Source organism: Sprattus sprattus (genome assembly GCF_963457725.1).
Source record: "Sprattus sprattus genome assembly, chromosome: 1".
NCBI lineage: Eukaryota > Metazoa > Chordata > Actinopteri > Clupeiformes > Clupeidae > Sprattus > Sprattus sprattus.
Genome location: NC_137920.1, coordinates 42,241,514 through 42,255,471, shown reverse-complemented (window position 1 = coordinate 42,255,471; position 13,958 = coordinate 42,241,514).

The following is a 13,958-nucleotide window of genomic DNA, read 5'->3' as shown; positions in this document are numbered from 1 at the left end:
TCTATCAATAACTTTTAAGAAATAAATTACATTGCTTGACCGTGTAGCTATTTGTCTGTTTTGTTACCGACTCTGTTTGTTTACCGACTTTCAACCACGAGAATGAGTAGAGTAAGATCTTTAATAAGTGTCTCAACAACGTTTATCGTGACTTGTTACCGACTTTCAACCACGAGAATGAGTAAGAGCTTTAATAAGAGTCTCAACCACGTTTATAGTAGGCTATGCGCCGTCTCAACCACGTTTATAGTAGCCTATAGGCCATGCGCCTCGAGCGACTCGCAATGCGTGTCTCATTCACCAGGTGAGGCGACTCGCATCGTGCGCTACTCCTCTTATTGAATACCGGAACTTAGCTCTGATACGGCCATCTGGCCGGTTAATGTTTCTATCTGAGAAATCTCCCACCTGACCCTATCAGAGCATAAGGCAATTTAAATGAATGAACCCTCACACACTGAAAAAAAAACTCTTTCAGACTTACATGAAAAAAACTTGTACATCGGTTGCACAAGTTAATATCATGTTTTCCAAAAATATTTTTTTCATGTCAGACAAACATGATTCTGCTCTGCAATACAAACATGATTCTTTCATGTTAATCTACCGTATTTATTTTATGTTTAGTATATATAATTACTTCATGATTAACCAACATGATTTATTTATAGTTTTTTTTGATTGATTTACTTATAATTCCATCATTATATTATATATTTATGTTAGTAGGCATTTCCAATTGATACTTACCAAAGCATCAACTAGATTTACATTTTGAGAAAGAATGCAAGGGTGTCAGAGTTCAATAATGTTTTTTTTATTATCTCTTAAAATATATGTAAAAAAAAAAAACATAATTAAAAAAAAAAAAATCAGTAACTAGTGGAAATGCCCCCCTCCTGAGTCCGGGGCCGACATTCATGACTTGCTCCCGCATCTGGTTCAAGGTCCATTTGGCCCAGCATCTTTTGTGTTCCTCTGTTTGCCTATGATGCAGAGCTGAAACTGGAGCAGGCCAATGCAGGAAGAGGGGTATCCATCTTCTCCCTGATCCTAAACTGAGATAGAATATTCATGAAGGACTGATACAAGAAAAACTTCGATACAGGATGTATGTATCAGACAAGCAATGGAACAGACCATGGGTTCAATTTTCACTGGACTTAAAAACTTTAAACAGTCGAAATGTGCGCTAGATTTTCATGGTGTAAAACACATGTTGAATGCACACATCTCAATACCTTACCTATCTGTCTGACATGAATTTTAACTGGCAATTCACCTGCATTAGGCTAGCCACAGTGAATAACGGCAACGAACTTGACTTAGCAAAACAAGCCAGCACTACCTTCTTGCAAAAAGGCTAATTAACATGAGCTAACTTCAGAGTACAACTCTCCAAGCGTGTTTTCAGTAAATTGACACGATACATACAAGCACATATAATTTAGACAAATGAAGTGAAGTGCATTTATTTCATAAGACACATAACATGATATGCTCTTTGGCAATGATGCCAACGTTATCATTAGTTAGCAAAGGTAACATTGGTGAACTTTAGCTAGCCTGCCTATTACCACGAGCTTAACCTATTATCGATATTAGCTACTGAAGCAACCGATCTAAATTGATTCCCTCTAACTCTGTGCAATGTCAGGAAATTTAACCATTTTACCTACCTTTTAAACAAGTCTTCAAATCCTCACCTTGAGCACATCAACTCTTCAATCCAGCACCAGAGGCAAACGGAAAGATGGCAGTTGGCAGTTTAAAAATGGGCGGAGAATCGGAGATTCAAACCAAACATAACTATTTCATGTCTTCTAAACATGACTTAATCTCAAAGACTGTACATCCCCCAAGAATACATTAGTTTAACATGATTTTTACATGTTTAGTGACGGAACATAAATCTGTCATGTTTTATATACTTAATAGAAACATACAAATTCAACAACCCCTCTTCTCCCTTTTTTTCAGTGCACGAATCTTCCCACTTGTACTGCGTGCTGAAGAATTTTCGGACACATAATCCCCATTGAGGATATCAGGATACATTTTGTTACTGTGACAAACTTAGACCTGTAGAAACTGAATCTGATGGCTTAGCAATATTTGGAACATATTGGAGGAGGTCACTGCAATAATAATTTATTATGCGATTCTCCTATACTTGATGACGTGTTAGCAATATCCGCATCACTTATTGAGTATCATGATCTTGGCAGGAAAATCCTACTGAAATCTCATTTTTATCTTTGGAAAGAAAAAAGAGATGCCTATGAGATGTGATCTTTTTACAGAACAATCAAATATAAGACCTTAAATATTTTCATAACTTTGCCCATCTCCTCTTTGATCTGCAGGAGTGGAGAGCCTGTTTCTCTTTGCAACTTTGCAAAGGGCATTGGTCAGTTGCAAATGACCAACATTGGAATGTCTCCCAACTCCCAATCGTAACCAAGCTGCGTTCTGTATAGTCAGCCAATTTCTTAAACTATCCCGGATACCGTTTCCTAATTGTTGTCAATGTGGCAGATGGATGTATGTTGAAAAGGCAGACTACATGTGTCCGCAAAATACCTTTACTTGTGCATCAACAGCATTATAAAGCTTTGTTCAAATCGAAGTGTGGGGTATTCTGTTTTACAGGCCTTAATTGTGCCTTAATTGTGCTTTCTAGTGTATTTTTTCCTGCTTTTGTAATCCAATAATCTTGATCAATGTGAGTTTGCCTTGGGATACCATTGAGTGTGGACACTTAACCAGATTGCATTTACACATGTACCTTCATGTGGTCAAGCACTATCTGATTGCAAGCCGATCGCCCAAAACACATTTGAATGGCATGTGTAAAAGCCCCTCTGTTACACAATCTTTCTGTTGTTTTGTTATAAACATCTTGGTTTTCAGTGCAAAATACTCGGCCTAAAGCCCAGAGTGATCAGATGTAGCGAGGCCACTGATGACAACAATAGGATACTACTACTCCTAGCCTACTACTACTACTACTAGTCATTTTCTATCTATTGACCTAGTTATTTTCATGTTATTGGACAAAATGCGGCTGCTAAATGTAAATATAATAAGCACCAGCTGATTATGACAAGCCCACAAGGAGTGAGAGATAAGCCCTGGATATGACACATGTCTCTTCACCTCAGTCAGAACTACCCTGATCTCAGAACAGTTTAGTTAGCACAGTGTCTCCAGCAGTGGCATAGAATATAGAAGTGGCATTGAATGGATCAATAGGTGGTCTGACTGAGTAAGCAGAGGTCATGATTGTCTGCCATTGCTGAAGGTCTTTTCAAGTCACAGGGTGTTTCAAATGTGTGTTATGGATTCTTTTTTAAAACAGTTTTTAGGCATGTAACTGGTTTACATCCTCAAATGAATTTGAATGGGATGTGGTCATGTGAAGAACCCAGCTGTCGTCCCTACTATCCACCCAGGCAATTCACAGTGCATTTTTGTGACCTGGCACGATCAAACTGTAAGAACAACTTTATATCGCCAAAATAAATCAGTTAGCTGCTAAATTAACTGTTGTTTATATCCGAAGGCATGTCTGTCGTTTTTTAGTTTCTTTACCCTGCAAGTTTCTAGTTTTAGATGGAAACTCATAGCTGTTGCTTTACATTGAAAATATGTTTTATGCGCTATTAGTATGTTGTCAAAGGCTCTTATATTAGACACAATATGACACCTGTGTGAAGTTGGAAATGGAATGGAAATGGAGCCCTAGTGACTAATGACTGTTTAACGGCAGAGATAGTGACACACACACACCCTGAATTTTATCTCTGCATTTTACCCATCCAGGGTAGTGATACACACAGTGAAGCACACTAACCCGGAGCAGTGACCTGCCTTTGGCGGCGCCTGGGGAGCAGTGATCGGGGATAGGTGCCTTGCTCAAGGGCACCTCAGCCGTGGATGTGGGCATGGGAGAGCAGTGCCCCGCCCACATTTTTCCTGCTGGTCAGGGATCAAACCGGCCACCCTCCGGTTACCAGCCCAAAACCATAACCAGTAGGCCACAGCTGTGTGAAGTTAGGTGTCCTTCAATTAGTTAAAGAATTGTGCATTGGCAATCCAATAAGCAAAACACTGACACCAAGAAAAGGGTTATAAGGCATACACACAATTTCAAGAATGTGATATCTTCCTTTCTTTGAAACACCAGTGGGAGGAAGAACAAATTAAAAAAGAAACTGTTAGTGTCCTTTTACCGCTGCTCTGTGGAGTCAGTGTTGAGCTATGGCATCTCGCTGAGGTTTGCCAGCTGCACAGCAGCAGAAAGAAAGGTAGTCCAGAGGGTAATTAACACAGCACAAAAAGTCATTGGCTGCTCTCTTCCACCTGTTGAGGACAGAGACTATACACACCCTGGTCACCACCTATTTTAATTATTGCCCTCAGGGAGACGCTTAAGGACCTTCAAAGCCAAAACAGACACTTAGCAATGCAAAAAACTGACCTGTATTTGTCTCTCTGTTGTGTTATATGTCTTGTGTTTTTATAGTGTAAATATATATATATGTTCAATCTATATTTTTATTGTTGTTGTGTCTGAGAGCTGCTACCTTTATTTTGTTGTACTTGTGCAATGACAAATAAATATATTCTATTCTATTCAGATGATGCTGTCATACCACATAGTGCTCCTTCACAGAAACCAGTGGTGAGTGTCTCAAAGGTGTAATCAGTCCCCATAGATGTGTGGCATGGAAACATACAGGAAACAATACGAAAGAAGCACCCAAGCCTAAGAAATGTGCTGTTGTCGAACATGGTATGTTGTCATGGAATTAGTTATGCTGTTGGAATGATTTGTGTTTGGCTCAACTGGAGGATTGCCTAATTTCTTTTTTTATTCTTAACATTATAGTCATTAAGAACAGTGTCAGTTTCATTATGAAGCCTTTTAGTGCATGGTACAATGAACACTTTAGGTCATATCAGAGGATACAGTAAATGTACATAATCTTGATCAACAACAGCTTGATGGTGCCTATCCCTTGGCAAATTAACAAAAAAGGAGGAAAGTGCATGGTTAATCTGAGGAGACACATTTGCTTGTCATTGTAGGCAACACAAATATACTAGGAGCGTTATTCACAGTGCTTGTTCTTCAAGTTATTTAAGAAATTATGCTATGATTGGTCTTAGTATATTTCATTCAGAGTCACTGTAGTTACTGTTTTTAAAAAAAATCATAAACTAAAGATGAATAATGCTAATCACCTCAAAGCCAGGCAAATTAATCATTGTATCTTTTTACTCTTCCCATGCTCGCCACCAGGCACAATGGCTTTGCTTGTAATGCTTCAAGTGAGTCTGGAACAACATGACATACGAAAACTGATTTTACTATCTGGAATACCACTGACTAGAAGATCCCAATGCTGATGTAAACTTTACTATCTGGAAAACCACTGACTGTAGAAGATCACAATGCTGATGTAAACTCTTCTATCTGGAATTAGCCTGACGATGTCATACTCATGATTCTAGTCAGAATATGAGTCTGATACCGGACCTTTGGGCTGTGATTATGGGGCGTGTTTCAACGAACCAGGAAAGAAAATGCCTATTCGCTGAATTGGATAGGCTACCTAGAACCAATCAGAGCAACGTAGTAGCCTATTACCATCTGATAGATTAAACTTTTACCTGATCCCTAGGAAGGACGGCAAAAACATCTTTCCAATGACAAATGCCTTAATCGCGTTTCTCTGTTCCTCTTTCAAAATGAATGCGCTGTCAATGTCTGTTGAGATATGCCTGCTCACGTTATTTAATTAGCATTAAGGCTACAAGCTACAGTTTATTTCGATGGGTTTTTTGTGTACACGTTAGCAATGATATAACAATAATGGTCTAGAGAACTTTAGTTAAGACAAACAATACTCTGTAACATTCGTGTTGCACATGCACAACTAACCGAGTCAATGTAGACATTAAAAAGTCGTGTAGATAGCTTAATTCACATAAAATATTCCCCACTAAGCACCCGAGACGCGGCCATCTTGGTCGGAGTTCGAATCTACAGGTTAATTCAACTCAAGCGTTGGTATCTGTCCATCAACGTATAAAGCCCGCCCTGCCAATTTGATTGGTCCGGTTTGATCCTACCGATGAAACTCTCTCCCAATTAACCCAGAGCCAGACCAAATCTCCCTGACAAAATTTTTTGTGGGCGGGGTTTGGGCTGGTATCCAGGCTAATCTGGAATACTACTGACTGTAGAAGATCTCAATGCTGATGTAAACTCTTCTATCTGGAATACTACTGACTGTAAAAGATCTCAATGCTGATGTAAACTTTACTATCTGGAATACCACTGACTGTAGAAGATCTCAATGCTGATGTAAACTTTACTATCTGGAATACCACTGACTGTAGAAGATCTCAATGCTGATGTAAACTCTTCTATCTGGAATACTACTGACTGTAAAAGATCTCAATGCTGATGTAAACTTTACTATCTGGAATACTACTGACTGTAAAAGATCTCAATGCTGATGTAAACTTTACTATCTGGAATACCACTGACTGTAGAAGATCTCAATGCTGATGTAAACTTTACTATCTGGAATACTACTGACTGTAAAAGATCTCAATGCTGATGTAAACTTTACTATCTGGAATACCACTGACTGTAGAAGATCTCAATGCTGATGTAAACTTTACTATCTGGAAAACTACTGACTGTAAAAGATCTCAATGCTGATGTAAACTTTACTATCTGGAATACCACTGACTGTAGAAGATCTCAATGCTGATGTAAACTTTACTATCTGGAATACCACTGACTGTAGAAGATCTCAATGCTGGTGTAAAAATATATATATACAGTACATTTGATATACAAGTCGAGTTTACCCTTCAGTACCTAGACAGAGATTTCAGAGACCAGTTTCACTGTTACTTCAACTGATCTAATTGAAGATAAATACTCTCTCAAAGTGATGGAGATTATTTCCAAACATTGTTAATGACTATGAATCATGTACTTGTGTAGTAAGCAGGAACATGGCTTTTCTGTGTTTCTACGTGTGTAACTAAGATTATGAGGTGCCACTTAGTCTGCATATGTACAAGAGCATGTTTAGACCAGAGGTGATAAGAAGGGAACTGTGCTTCTTCCGACCTTGCAAGACAGGGAGCCGTGGACGTGAGAAATCCATCACGAGGTTATCCCTGCTGAAAGCTAAACTTCTGACTATATAAACCTTGTGCAATGGATTTATCATTGCTTCACTTTCAGCCTTGTGCTGGGAGGGGAGCCCGATTGCAATTGTTGTTGTTTGTCTAATATATATACTTATATGCAGCTCCGGAGTCCTGACGTAACTAGGGTGAATTTTCACCTATCACAAAGTCATTCACATTGTACCACCAGCATGTTTGTCACCAGTGGATACAGTTGAGAGCATCTCCCTAAATAAGGGCACCTCTTCATCCTCCTGTAGTTCCTTAACATAATTTTGCTCCTCTGCAGACACAGTTTTGTTGCCACGTGATCCATGTGTGGAAAGACAAAACTATGTTAATAAAACTAATTATATGTTATTTTGCTCAAACAGAAAGAAAATCAATACTGAATTGGTACATATCAATATCGACAATCAGGAGATCATAAGGGTAGGCTCCAGAAGATTCCTGGGGGTCCACATTGATGAATTTGTCAACTTCAAATATCACATTGATCATCTGACAAAAAAAATTATCAAAATATGTTGGTCTCTTTCATAATGCTTGCCTAATGTTTGAAGTCATAAATGGCCTAAATCCCAGACTGACCGGCCTGCTCCCTATCTGCCACCCCCAGCACCAACACCGAACCAGGAACAAACACCTGATAACGGGTAAACAACTGCGTCTATATTGTACGGGTATGAGTGTTGCCTGCAAGGGGCCACAGATCTGGAACAGACTTGATGAGGATCTGAAGACGCTGTGCTCTCTGTCCGCTTTAAAAAAAAAACCTAAAAGCATATTTACTGGCTACCTATTTATAAGGTACCCTAGCAATATGATGGATGTATTGGGATTACTGTATGATTGATTGCATGTATTTGTATGTTTGAATGTCGGCACTGTTAAGTTAAATGTACTGTATGATTGATTGTATGTATTTGTATGCTTGATTGTCTGCACTAGTTATGTTTTCTTGCATGGTACCACATTGTGCATCGCTAAATTGATTGATATTGCTTTCATTAACCTTGGGCCCCCGCCCAAAAGCTTTCAATAGCTTATTTTGGGGGACCCATTCATGCATGCATGCATGTATGTATGTATGTATGTATGTATGAAAAAAATAAACTTGAAACTTGAAATAAACTTGAAGATCCATCCCCTGGCCATCTGAGTTTCCACTTCCAAGGTTAGCCTATAACACAGAGCTTGTGTTGGACAGAGCACATGAAAGCTTTTCTCAGGGATGGCAGCCTTCTCAATTCACCAAGTTTTAAGATATTCTTGACAGGTTGGCAGAAACGATTTTCCAGCGCACAGCATATCCATCTGGTGTTCAACTTTGAGCTGTGGCAGAGGTTCTCATCTGAAAAGAACCAGGCCCGGTCTCTGGTTGGCTGTCAAGTTTAAAGTACAAAATGGAGAATTATAGAACAAAACTCAAAAGCCTTGAATGTCCAGAGGTCACGGTCAACTCCAGAGGTCACAGTCAACTCTGTAAAACTAGAGGAACCTTAACAAATGGCCAGAAATGTAAAAAAGCCAAAAAAGGAAGAACTGAATTACGTATCTCCCTCCATATCCAACTGGAGAAACACAGGAACGTCTGGAACAAGAACACATTCTGTTGATTGATGAGTCAAAGAAGAAGCCAAAATCATTAGTGGAAAAATGACAAATGACAAAGACAAAGACGACAAGAATAGAAGTGGTGTGCCAGTACCCACTGGTAGCAGAGGGGAAAGAGAGATGGCCAGCCTTGTTCAGCTTTTCCCAGGTGTGTACATGACTTTCTCATATAAAGTAAACCGTAAGTGGAATTGATGTTCTCATAAGTTATTTCCCCAGTTTACCCTCTTGTATTGTGCTTTCTAAGTGCTCTTGTTATACTTGTGTCTCTATGGTGCGAGAGGAGTTTCAAAGGATTACTGACAGAGGACATCTGAAGTCAAAATGTATGTTACTCCTTAACAAATACACGCCACGACTGCTGTCCATATTTAACAAAAAGGGGAGGGGCCACAGGAAGAAGGCTTCGGACCATTTAGGAAAAACATCAGGTACGTCAGGGAGGCATCAGATAAGTGCCCTCTTAGACACATTGCTATTAAACATTCACTTTGGAGGAGTTTAAACTTATCACACCAATACATGTAGGTCATGCATCTGTTGATAAAAAACGAGAGGTTGCCTTCCGATGTTTGAATGAGTACTCTGGGGAAGGTGACCTCATTTGTGACTACTGGTAAGCTCCATTTGTTTTTTGTTACCTCCATAAGTATCAGTGCTTTCCTTGTCTCCACTGTTTTGGCAAGGTGAGTTCATTTTAGGGTATTTTGAATGCCTGCTGATATGTTTGTGTCAAACAAATGTCCATGTTTTGGGAGGTTGGCATGTGACCCTGGTAGGATTGACTGCCCTGCCAATACAATGATGGGGGAACACTATCCTCACCTGATATCATTGTAAGTGTTCCTTTACCCTGTATTGATAGATACCATGAAACTGTCCAGTCAATACTCTTCTGATGTGAGTATTGTTTATGTTCAGCATAAACATAGGTAGTAAAACATAGGTGATTGAAATTAAGTGGATGTGTCTTTTCACAAAGGATAATCCTAGTTATCCCCATTTGTTACGTACTGAAACTGAAAGATGGTCATATTTGGATGTGGATGTGGGTTTGGACCTCTCCAAGAGTGTCATGACTGTTTTTGTGATGCACAAAGAAAGTGTCCAAGAGGACGAACCTCCAGGGAACATCGCCATTGTCATTGAGGGGGAAGAAGTGCTCTGAGACATCATCAGTGTGCCACACATACACATAGAATGAATGTATGTATTCTATGGCTGAATCCCATTTCACCCCCTACCCCTTCGTCTTTCCCCTTCCCCTCCGTTTTGCGCGTTCACGTGGAGGGGTAGTGCTATCCCAATTCACGTTAGGACAGAGGGGTAGGGGCGAGGGGAAGGGCTTTCCACCCCTCCAAACGGAGATTTTCCGAGGGCACACTTCAAACGAAGGGGTGAGACCGATTTCCCCCAATGCATTGCGAACCCGTGATCATTAAAGAAGAAACATCCCACGAGTCCCTTTAAAAATGTCGGAAACAGCAGGAAAAGCATCACACAAATGAAAGTATTTTCTTTGTAATTCATGGTTTTAAAACTTGTTTGATGAAATGTTGCATTGTGTTAATAACAGCTGCAGGCGCCATGTTTGTTTATGTCTGGTGAGTGACAGCTGTCGCTCTCCGGTAACGTAACAGCTGACGCAGCGTACTGATGACGTACGTAAGTGTTGAAGGGCTATCCCAATTCGTAGGGCTAGAGTTTAAACCCCTTCGACTACCCCTACGTTATGGCTCCATTTGAAAAAGCGAGGGCAAAGGGGTAGGGGTAAGGGTAGGGGTGGAGATTAGAAATGGGATTGGGCCTATGTCTATGGTGCCACAGACTTGACTCACACTTCAGCTTCATATATGCATGTTGGCATGTTCATGTAAAAATGGATGGGAGGTTGAGGTTTTGGACTGTTTAGGGAGGAAAATATTGTAATTAAGATGGTCTTATGTAATTTTTAACTTGCAAGTCTTGGGAAGGTATAACCTAGTTTATTTTTTCATGCCTTTATAGCCCAACATACATTGTTTGTTTGGGAAGTCGACTAGTGCTACTAACACACACAATCCCCAAACTCTTCTACACACCTACCCACACACTTAAAACTACATTCACAAAAACATTTGAGTAACGTTACTTACAGAGCTACATGTGTGTTCATATATTGGCATATCCATGTATTCATGCATGGTTTGGTGCATAAGGCTTGGTGTTTAGTATAAACCAATTAATTGCTCAACAAACCATGTGCCACTAGTGCTACTGGCATGGTAAAGAAAATGTCATTCTTTGTTTTGGTTAACAGTGTTTATTTAATAAACATGTGGTTAATCTGTTATTTTGTAGAATTCTGAAATGCTAAAATGTTTGCTTATTACACTTAAAAAACATATAAACGTTATAAAACATATAAAAGTTGTTTCAATGCTTATTATGATAGTTGTCTCAATTGGTAATACTAAATAAAACTAGATTAACCAACTCAAATAAACTAGTTGCATAAACTTGAATATTCTGGGTGTTTTTTTTAAACAAAGAGAAATTAAGTTCAACTACCATGTTAGTTTCTATTTGCCCTACTTTAATAAAATGATGTATCCAATATGGTATGTATTTCCATTATACATAAAAAAAAAATACAAGTCAAACCAACGTTAAAATATACATGCAGCAGATTGCTTACATTTTTTAAAAGTTCAGTTCAGTATTTACAGTGCAGGTTCAAAAATGCAAGCGGTGAAAAACAGCATCACTGGAGACTAGTGCGTGACTACTGGAGCGTTTCATAAGTTCTTCCTCGTCATCCTCCTCTTCTCCGCATCATTCATGCTGTAGCGCAGCTTATTTGCAAATAAGCAAGTGCTCTCACGCTGTGAAATATCGAAAGCGGCGACGGAAAAACGGTCTGTTCGGTCTGCCCGTACTCCGGGCACTGCTAAGGGGGGTTGGATTAACAGCGTCTGAAGAGTGCCACGAGAAATGGTTCACGCCGTATCCGTGCTGATTGTTTTGGAACGGGCTGAAACAGCACTGTTGCGCTGTTGGTTATTCACTGCTGCAAACATGTATCGCACTACACCGTCTGAAGGTTGAAGGAGTTAAAGCGCAAGAACTTCTACTTCTGTTGTTTCAATTTCACATTTGGACACAGAGGAAACAAGGTGTATTCTCGTGCAATGCTCAAAGGTGGGTTGTATTCCCTCAATAACGACAATTGAAGTTCCGATTTCAGATAGGCTAGGTCTTGACACGTAAAACAGACTTTGTATAGAAATGCTGCATCCCTGTCTGCGTGAATGGAGCAGATTATGTCTGTACTCTATGTGATTGATTTCATAAAGATAGACACTAGACATCTTTTTTTCTCTCTTTCTGACTTTCTCAGTATGTAAATTATATATGGTTACTATAGAATGTGGGACATGATCGTTAGGAATTATTGCAACACCCGTCAATGCCACAGGCGGTTCTCTTTGCTAGCTCTAAGATGTGATTTTGTGTTACAGTGAGTATACTCTCACCTTGCTTGGTCATGGTTTGACGGGTTTCAGTAAATAGCTGCACAATTTGTGTTTTTTTTTTCAGAGTTGATCGGTTCGTGCTATGTTTTTATATGGGTCAAGTAGGCTAACTATCCCGTTAACGATTTAGTGCCATGATAGACACTTTACATTGGAATGCATCTAATACAACCAAGTTTGGTGTCAATCTTGCGCTAAACAAGATCTAATATAGGCTATATCTTTAAATATGGTTATGGTGAAAAGATATATAGCCTTGTTGTTTTCTCTATCAATGTCAGTTGGCGTTTACCGTGCCCTAAACTTGAAAAAAAAAATCACCCACCACTGATCAATTAGCACCATAAAAGGATCACTCTGAAAGGGATCTTTTGGAATCGTTGGGATTGAAAAACTGACCTAAATGAAAAATACTCTAACCTTTTGACAGTCTTGCCTTTTCATAATTTCCATAAAAAGAAATTATAATAATAATTTTAAAGGTGCAGTTTTCTACTGAGCTCCCGGAGGGTCATGGTGGCGTTTCTTCGCAGTAGTTTTGCGTTCCCTCCAGGGGCGTCTCTACATCAGAAGCCAGTTGGGCCTGGCCCCACCACCAGATGACGCTGTGGAGACGCTATTGGTGTCTTTCCCTCGCAATAGTTTTGCATTACCGCCTAATAGTTGCAAAAATGCAAATGCAAACATATCTTTACAAAAAGGAAGCCTCACAGTTTTCTCTGAGGTCAGCTAAATGCTAAAAGAAGTGTGGCAATTCTGTGTCTTTCCAGAGAAATGGTTTTCGGCACAATGTAGTAAGGATGTAACAACGTGGAGAAAAATGCCTAGTCTAATTTTTTAGTTTGCTTTTAGCAGTACTAGCATGGAAGATAAAATGTTGTTAAAGAGATAATTGCAATAACTGCAATTTTATTGACCGAAAAAAATCATACTGTATATACTGCTCCATCTTTGGAGGTAGGTAGTGGTGGAAATGAAGACAGGTGTTTCCTATCTCTTGGGAGAGACACTTGTAGGCTCCAACATCTAGTGTTAGCAGGAGGAGTGCATTGGTCTTCATGGTGGTACATACTGAGTGTGAGACACTCAAGATAGGATAAGACTTACAAGGATTCAGTGATGAACCAGTGATGTGAAACAAACTAGATCCACGTTCTCTGTCTCTGGGGATTCCCCTGTGAAGGTGAAGGTTTTCCTTGGAGAGCTGATTTGTGGTGCTACGTTTACTCCTATCGGCCCTCTTTAAACTATACAACTGAAGAGCATCTGCTCATCTGAGGAATGAGTTTAGGGAGTTTGACATGCAGATCCTTTTTCTTAAAGATCCAAATCAGTCTGACAGACGATGGTGATTTTGAACCACAGGGAGTAAATGATAATTGCTTATTCAAATGCCATTTCATACCTGCTTTTATCAACTTTAACCATTTGCATCTTATTATGTATCTGGGTCTCAGCAAAACTCTACACTTGACCTTGAATGTAAAATCTGTACCTAAGAAAAACAATTCTTCCGCTTTCACAATATGCTACAGTTCTGTCCTCTATGTCTTGGTCCCTCATCAGTAGCAGGACTCAGTCCAGTCAGAGCACAACATCAGACCT